A 9,370-nucleotide genomic window follows, 5' to 3' on the forward strand; every position below is an offset into this window, starting at 1 on the left:
TGATGAATGGACTAGATTAGAGTGTGCTGGAAAAGCACAGCAGGTCAGGCAGCATCTGAGGAGCAGGAAAATCGATGAAGGGCAAAATCCTTTCATCAGGAATGAATGGACTCTCTAGCCTCAATAAACAATGTAACCTGCATGCCACTGACTAAGTCTTTTTGATCTGTACATCCTTGCTTCCTATGATTTGCCTGCTCTTAGCAAGTCTTCTCACTGTACTTTGGAACATGTGACAATAAATCAATCAATCAATGAAATTTGTCCCAGTTAAGTCCACAGCCATTGGTATTCACCCAAGGCAGAAATTGTGTTTGAAGGTTCAACAGAACACCAGAAGCCTTGGTGCAGGAAGTGAACAAAAGGAGAGACCCTCTATCCACTGCAACCAGAAGGCCTTATGACAGGCACTGCGAAAGGAGGGGAGCAGATATCTATTACGATTGATGCCAGCAGCTTAACCCGAAAGAACTAGGCACAGCCTTTTTGCAAGTTGAAGGAGTTCAGGAGAAATGAATGGATCTTGAAATGCCACATACTTACGGATGAACTATTAGCCTCACACGCCAGTTTATCCAACCCTCTCCTTTCACAAAACTGTGAAAAGTCTCTACCAACAACTCACACACCACATTCATTGGCTGAATGTTTGGGTTCTCCCCCTTGTCCCAAAATGAGGAAAAGAGGTGTGAGGCAAGTAATGCAGGAATCACAATCTCCTGCCATTGAGGCCACTTGAACTGGAGAGCTTGTAACAGGGAAAAAAGGATGGGGATTTAATGAGAGCAAACTCTTAATACATAATCTACCATCGAACATGGAATTACTTAGAGGTGACTGGGAACCAGACTTTGATCTCCAGGTAAGTGGTCACAGACATGGGTGTCTTCATTGCCAAATGTTCACTGGTCGCCATACCATGCCGGTGCTTGTCGGTCACTGTGGCCTTGAATTTCTGCCTCTCTCCAAGGATCAGCTGTGTACTCTGAAGGCATTTTGCAAAGCATAGAATCCCTACCATGTAGAACCAAGCCATTCATGCTATCGAGTCCATACTGACCTTTGGAAGAGCATCCCACCCAGACCTACCCCATCCCTGTTACTCTGCATTTCCCTAACCTGCATATAACCTGGACACAATGGGCAATTTAGCATGACCAATTCACCTAACCTGCGCATCTTTGGACCATGGGAGGAAACTGGAGCACTCGGAGGAAACCTGTGCAGACATAGGGAAACAGTTGCCTGAACGTGGAATGCGTCCCTGGCACTGTGAGGCAGCAGTGCTAACTACTGAGCCACCATGCCATCCATTGACTGCATACCAGAGCATATTGCTGGTCAATGATGCCCTCTTCACCAATCCTGGAAGATATAGTCATTTAATGTCAGGTTATGGCCTTGCAGGACAGAGGGCACTAGATTTTGCTTCTTTTACTGCATTCCCTAACTCCAGGACATTATTTGTTGCATTCCATGTGGAATACAAGGGATCTTACAGACAGCCAGTGAAATTCATCAGTTCAAAAGGCTTCTAGTCCCTCATCTGAATGATCTGTGATGACAGCAATGAGCTTTCTCCATATGTTTGCTTGCTTTCCAGACAGCTGCCATAATGCTTTCATCTACTTCTAGTCAGGCTGCCTCAGATCTTCACATAAACCTCCAAAGTGTCCAGGTTGAACCTAAAGATCTCATGAAGGGATTGTTATGCTGCAGTCTCAAGCTGAGGCAGAGACACAATATAATTAATGGCATCTACTCTGTAGGATAATCTTTGATCTGGTACCTGATGATGTGAACCTGTTGGGTGGAACCTCTAAAATTCTGCTGTAAGACCAATCCGTGGTCTTCCACAGAGGAGTGGATCTTGAAAACAATGAAGCATTGGAAGGAGGAGGTTTCACCTGAGGGGGAACAGGAGATGGAGAGATGGACGGAGAAGATACTGAACAAAACACTGCCCCTACGGTATGATGACGTTGCCTCCTCCTGTCACCTTTTTGGATGGGATGTCCCTCCTCTCCCTCAGAGCTTCCAGCATTACATCCAGGTCAGCATTGATTAAGTGAGGACCTAGCCTGCCCTAGGTGCTAGGATTCTGGTTCGCCTAGGATGTCCTACTTCCGCTCGTGCAGTCAAAGACTTTGACAAAAACTGCAGCTCTCTCGCTTAAGGACAAAGCAACCTCCATGATGGCTGCTAGAGGGAATTTGATTCAATCCTATGCTTCATTTGACTTGCATTCCTTCCTGCCTCCATTGGCTCAAGTGGACAAGAAACTTATTTCCCAATCAATTAAATGTTTCCCACTGGAAAAATTTTTCACCGGTTTCTCTCTGGTAGTGGGTCTCTGACCCGAAAACAGGCTTGCTTCCAGTTTCCTGATTCTGTCTCAAAACTCAACTCCTTGTTTCATCAAACCTCACACAACTAAATCTTTCATAAGGTCACACATCCACATCTCAGAGCTTGCATATATTGTCAACTATTGAACTGCATTAGCCACACTAGCAAAACATATTACATTATGCTCACTGACATTAATTCTGTTTCTCTTTAAGTAAGGGTCACAGATGATAACAGATAATGATATCTAACCAGCAAGGATGGACAAGGCCACCTATCCTGATACCCATGGGAAACATGATTTTGGCCATCAATGTAGACATTATGACTGAAGATGTGGTGAATGATGAGGCTGAAACCTTTGATAGAGATGAAATACTTATAGCTAATTTGTTCTCTCAGAAGAACTCACCCACATCTGTCTCTTCTGATTTTCAGGCTACAGGTGGTTTAATTAGACAACTATGTCATGGCAATATTACCTTTACACTCTCTCCTTTCAGGTATCCAAGAATTATAACTGATTAGATGGTGCTAGTGGTACAGCTGGTGGAAGAGCAAGAGACAGAGAAGGTGAAGAAACAATATCACCCAATCTCACAATTGCAATGATCCATCCTAATGCTGAAGGAGATGTAAATATGGCTGTCTGTTTTATTCTGGATTTTAGGGACTTAATTGTCTTGAAGTTTTGTACTGACTTTAAAATTTTGCTGATGTTCTGATCGAGCATAGGCTGTGCAATTGGAATACAGAATTTGTTACTTTATGATTATGCAAATAAGATGTCTTTCAGTTCCCCTGATGTCATCAATTACATGGAAGGAAATACAGAAGCCAGACAGTTAGAATGGAAGATTTATTGCACTATTATTCAGGAAATGAGAAAGAACTCATAATTCACCGAAGTGGTATAAGTATGGACTTTCAGTGCTCTGCATTTGGAAACACTCAGTAGGATGGGTTGCATTAGTATAGAGGGAAAAGAAGAATTAGCCTTCACGTTGACAGTCTTTCACTAAAGGGTTCGGATGAACATCATGAACCGAAAGAAAGAATGACTTTTTTATGTGCTGCCTTTTTCAACCTCGGAGTGTTTCGAATTGTTTCGATATTGATGAAATATGTTTGAACAATAGTCATTGTACTGTAGGAATATAAGATTGCCACAATTTTTTTTTCTTTCTGTGCAGACCTCTGAGATTTGTGCACAGCAGCAACTTCTGGAACCGGACATCAACGATGAGAATGGTAACAGTACACTGATCAGCGTGGGTGGATCCTCAGAGCTTTGACAGAAAGTTGTTATTGGAATGTTGGTGCTACGTTCTGTCAGGTCCCACTTGGCTTGGTGAGCATTTTTGCATTTCCTCTTTTTAGTTTGGATTCAATATCTTCAACAGTATTTTGCTTCAGTGGGGTATGGGAAACAGGAGCTCTGCTTTCCCACGACTTAAAGTCTATTTCAAGTACCAAACATTCAAACAGACATCAGCTGTGATGACTGTCTGAACAGGGGTCTGGGTTATCAAGAACATCATGACTTGACCCAGAAAATGAAGAAATGTCTGGAAGCAGGACAGACAGCACAGCTCTGCCAAGTTTATGTTTATTTATGTAGACAGATGCTGGCTGATTGGCATATAAGTGTGGCATGATTTTCTGAATTCACAATGAAGCTCTCATTTCACCGTATCGGTAGTGGGTGATGGGGAAGAGGAAGGATTGTGAGATTCTTTCATTAATATCTTCTGTGGTTTTCATTTGACTGTTTAACTACTTAATAATCCTGATTCACAACAAGAACTATGAGGCAGAAATTTATTTTTTTGGCTCAGTGTCAGTTTTGCCGAGTGTTTTGGAGGGTTTTCTCTCCACAAGGCCTAACCAAGTCTCTCACCACATTTTACCTCAGTAACAACCTACCCTCCCTCTTTGGCAGCCCTCTCGCCTGATTCCAGCTCAATTCTACCACTGGTGATCATAGAAAAACTCGCCACTGTAAGGGTATCCTGGAATTGATTGGCATTCCTGGTGCTGGCAGCATCTTTAAAATGTCACTGTACTCTAGGAAAAGCACTATTCATCCAGTGTTGCCCTGCATGGTACCTAGCATTTGCCTTAACATGGCAAAGATAGGAAATTAGTGTCCCCACTTTGTGGGGATGGACTTGGAGGTCCTGCTGGAGGGGGTGGTTAAGAGGTGAGGCATTCACTAATCCCAGAACCAATAGAAGAGAACACCGAAACCAGACCATGCCAGTCTGGTCAAAGGACAAACCTCCTGGGTCAATGCCAGTTCTTCGGACAAAGGCACAGCACTGTAGGAAGATGACTAATGTCCTTTTTCTACTCCATCAGCCTAAGTGCCACTATCCTCTCTCTGACATCTCACACTCGCTCTATCTCTATTAGTTACCAAACTCACACAAAGCCTCATGCTCTACCACTCACACTATTAAGTCAAAAATCACATGACACTAGGTTGTAGTCCAACAGGTTTATTTGAAACCATAAGCTTTCGGAGCCTCATTCCCTCTTTAGGTAACTAGAGAGATTGGATACATCAGACCCAGAATTTATGAGTAAAAAAACCAAGGGTCATACAACTGACGCGAATGTTTTGAACAAACCAAATGGCTGTTAAGTCTCCTCTGCATCATCACTCTCATATTGCCTGCAGCAGCGTCCCCACTCACTGTCACCCCTATTACCACTAACCCTGCCTGCCCTCTGCAATGCCCATTCACTCGTTGGGGACACCTCTTGACCTGTACCAAAAGTAACAGGTATGCCACCCACTTTCATCTCCCTTAATAACTGTCTCTCTCTCTCTCTCTCATCCCAGAAAGAAATAAAGCAGAAGAAGTTAAGATTGGTTGTGTGTTACCTGACATTCAGCTCTTCCTCAGAAGAGGATCCTGAAGCTGACTACCCTGAGGAGTTGACTGAGCCGTGTCCAGGTCCCTGAATTGGTATCAGAGGCTGCCCTTGACTTACCATGCTGGGATCCTTGGCCAAGGGCTATCTCCCTTGATTTAACTGAGGACTGCTGACAACCAAGACAAACTTCTTCAATATGTGCTTGTGTTAAAGAGCACAGCAATTCAGCAGTGCTGTGAGCTGGTATCTCTGGCTGAGGGGCAAAATGGCAAGGAAAAGCGGACAAGGTAATGATGCTGTAAGCATCCAGAATGGCTGGGGGTGAGTAAGCACTAAGAGAGCAAGCGAACAAAGAGATGCAGCCTGATACAATCCATGACCTAGATGGTTCTCTCAGCACAGTGTCCTTGCTGCAGCATTACAATGACAGTTGGTATTTCACCCAAGCTGCATCATTGAAGCACTGAAGTGGACTGGATATATGCCATGAGGGTACATGTTGAACACCGATGTTAATGCAGGTGGGGCATGTGGCTGGCCCCAAGAAGTCTGCCCTGAGATATTGGTGCCCAGTGTCCATTATGGAGGTTCTTTGGAGAAAGCAGTGAGCTGAAGTTCCCAGGTGCCAATCTATTTTCCATGTTGAGAATTCTTGGCATTTAGTTTGCTCACAATAGGTGATAGGTTAGGGAGCTGCACATTAATGAAGGGAAATATGCAGTTAATAAGGTTTCCTAACGAGCAATTAACCCCTTTAATCAGTAACTTGGCACTTCCTGGTGAGAATATTGCCTTGGAACTTAGTTAAAAGCTGCAGTAAATCGCCTTCAATGTCTAGATAGGCCTCACTGAATCTCTTGTGTGATTCTGCCACATATCCTCTTCTTGCCTACATATTCAGGTTCCTATAAGATTCTACCCAGAGCACTATTTGTCCATAGGATGGAGAATTGAGGAGAGACTAAAATGGTTAACAAAAATTTTCATTAAATTTTTCATCCGCATAAGGGGTTTTGATTCTGGGCACAAGACTTCTCAGAAGAGTTCATTTTAGTTCTTGGGAATTGTAGTCTTAAATGTGAAAATGGTCCTTCGTACTAAGCATGAAGTATATATAACTTGCAATGTCAAAGTTTCCTAGTCAGCTAAAACCATGTGGAACACATGCACGCACACACCCCTTGGGATTTCACGTAATGTTCACAGTTTAAGATACTTTAAGACTGTTTCATCATTGTGTATTATATCAATTGATCTCTTATGGCATTGCTTGCAGTAAGTCACATGTCTCTGTATTACATGAACAAATTAGAACATTTACTGTCTAATTTAATATTCTGAAAGGTTAGAGCAATGCTCCATTAAGGCATCAAGGCCTAACACTTCTCTAAGCAAATACAAGTTCAATGATCATTTAGAATTGAAGAACAGGTGTTTCAGTAAACTGATAGGGTAGGAGTTCCTATGACATGTTTAAATCAATATGTTATTTGCATTGGAAAAACATTCAACAAAACCAGAGGGAAAAGTCTGACATGGGTGAAGGAATATTTAGCATTAGATTCCACAGTTTATTCACAATGAAGAATCTTTGTATTTCCTAGGAAACATATTATGGGAGAGGGAGAAACTGAAAGGAGAGTTGTCAGCTACTGGTTGGTGATGCAATGCAAAACTTACATAATTGTGAGGTTTTGATGTCCACAGATGTTCTGATGAGTTGGAAGGCCTTCTGCTACTGCTGAAGTCCAATTTACATGTTAGACAGAACCTTATTAAAAGGATGATCTTTTGTATCCCATCCAGCTGCAGGATAAAAACACTTGACAAGCAGTCTAACACCTTCAACACTTTGATCCACTCTGTTAGGGCACCTTATCTTTTCATTTTCTGACTCCAATAAAATCAAGAACCTCTTGGGAAAAGCTACTCATGATAAAAATGGAGATATAACTGCTTGCATTTCAGAGAACCACAGAAGCAAATGAATCTTGGGAGGAAATGATGAATGCACAAATGTCTCTCCAACAGAAGGGGTAGAAGCATTTAAGCTTGACTGAAGAGTCCAAGGACCAAAATTTAAGCTGCCTACACTTTAAAGGATCTCTGATTCAGAAGCATATGTTTTACTTACTGTCAACAGACATAGTCTTATGTTGTGGTAGAAACACTGAAGGAATCTGCAACCTGCATCTACAATGTTATAGTAAAGGATGACATGAGGACTCCTATTGACTATGGTAACAGTGGAGCTGAATGCAGATTCAAGAGCACTCACTAAGGGAATTTGTTGCTTCTGGATTGTTAGCCTAAATACAACTCTCGTTATGGGCTCTCAGGCCAATATTGGACCTATATAACTGCCTTTCTGACAAACTATTAGTCCGACTGGGATTTTGCTGGTGGTCTTCATGAAATAAGAGCAAATGATGCTGATTCTTATAGAAGAGACCAAACATCAAAGTGACTTCTTCCAAAGTCAACAGAATCAAAATCAAGTCCTTCATGGTGTGACTATCATGTCTTCTGTCCTTGAGCATTCCTTCAAGACACTGTCAACACTACAGACAATTACAAAGTCAGAAGTTATGGATTCAAGATGTTCAAAGGAAAGTGGCTGTGGTTGTTAGAGGTGAATCATCTCAGTCCCAAGACATTGCTGCATGAGTTCCTCAGACTAATAGCCTAGATGCAACTATTTTCAGCTGCTTCCTTAAAAGCTTTCCTTCCATCATAATGTCTGAAGCGGGGATGTTCCCTAATTGCACAATGCTCAATACCATTTGTGACTCCTCAGATAGTGAAGCAGTCCATGGCTCTATGAAGCAAGAACTGAACAACTTTCTGACTTGAACTGATAAGAGGCAAGTCCCATTCTTGCTGCACAAGTGCCAAGCAATGGCTATCTCCAGCAAGATAGAAACAAACAATCTGAGCATTATTTTCCATGGCATTACCAATACTGAATCCCCCACTATCAACATTCTGGAAGTTAAAGATAAACTGGACAGCCAACCTGTGGCTACAAGAACAGGTAAGAGACTTGGAATGCTCTGGTAAGTAATCATTTCCTGCTTCCTCACTGCTTCCTGACCACTACTTACAAGATACAAATCGGAAGTGTGATGCACCACTCAAAAAACTCAACACCATCCAGGACAAAGCAACATGCTTGATAGGCCGCTGCCTTAATTAGATTAGATTACTTACAGTGTGGAAACAGGCCCTTCGACCCAACAAGTCCACACCGCCCCGCCGAAGCGTAACCCACCCATACCCCTACATCTACATCTACATCTACATCTACCCCTTACCTAACACTACGGGCAATTTAGCATTGCCAATTCACCTGACCTGCACATTTTTGGACTGTGGGAGGAAACCGGAGCACCCGGAGGAAACCCACGCAGACACGGGGAGAACGTGCAAACTCCACACAGTCAGTCGCCAGAGTCGGGAATTGAACCTGGGTCTCCGGCGCTGTGAGGCGCTGCTAACCACTGTGCCACCGTGCCGCCCACCTACCACCTCAAATTTTCTCTCTGTCTACAAGAGTGCACTGTGGCCATCCACATGATGCATTGCAGCAACTCACTAAAGCTCCTTCAAAAACATTTCAAAGTCTGCATTTTGTGCCATCTAAAAGGACAAGGGCAGCAGACACAAAGAAAAACCACTACTTGCAAATCATTACTGATTAACAAAACATCCTGGCTTGGAATCTTTTATCCATTTCTTCTCTGTTACTGGTTCAATATCCTGGAATAGCTTCCCTACAAATACTGGAGGTGCATTTACATCAATAAACTGCAATGTGTCAAGGACCTGTTGAAGGATCCTCCGAGCCAATCCTACTTAATCACTGCTCCAAATGCTTTCACAGTGGGATCTTCTAACGCACTATCGTGTCCATCCTCAGGAATGATCTGCACCTCTTCTTTAGCAGTGAGTAAGGAGGTGACCTGTAATTGGCTTCATAAAAATTAGGAGAAAGTGAGGACTGCAGATGCTGGAGATCAGAGTTGAAAAGTGCGATGCTGGAAGTGCAGCAGGTCAGGCAGCATCTGAGGAGCAGAAGAATTGACGTTTTGGGCATAAGCTCTTCATGAGGAATGTGGGGAGGGGGGAAGGGGACTGA

This window comes from Chiloscyllium punctatum, chromosome 20, assembly GCF_047496795.1.
Source record: "Chiloscyllium punctatum isolate Juve2018m chromosome 20, sChiPun1.3, whole genome shotgun sequence".
Taxonomy (NCBI): Eukaryota; Metazoa; Chordata; class Chondrichthyes; order Orectolobiformes; family Hemiscylliidae; genus Chiloscyllium; species Chiloscyllium punctatum.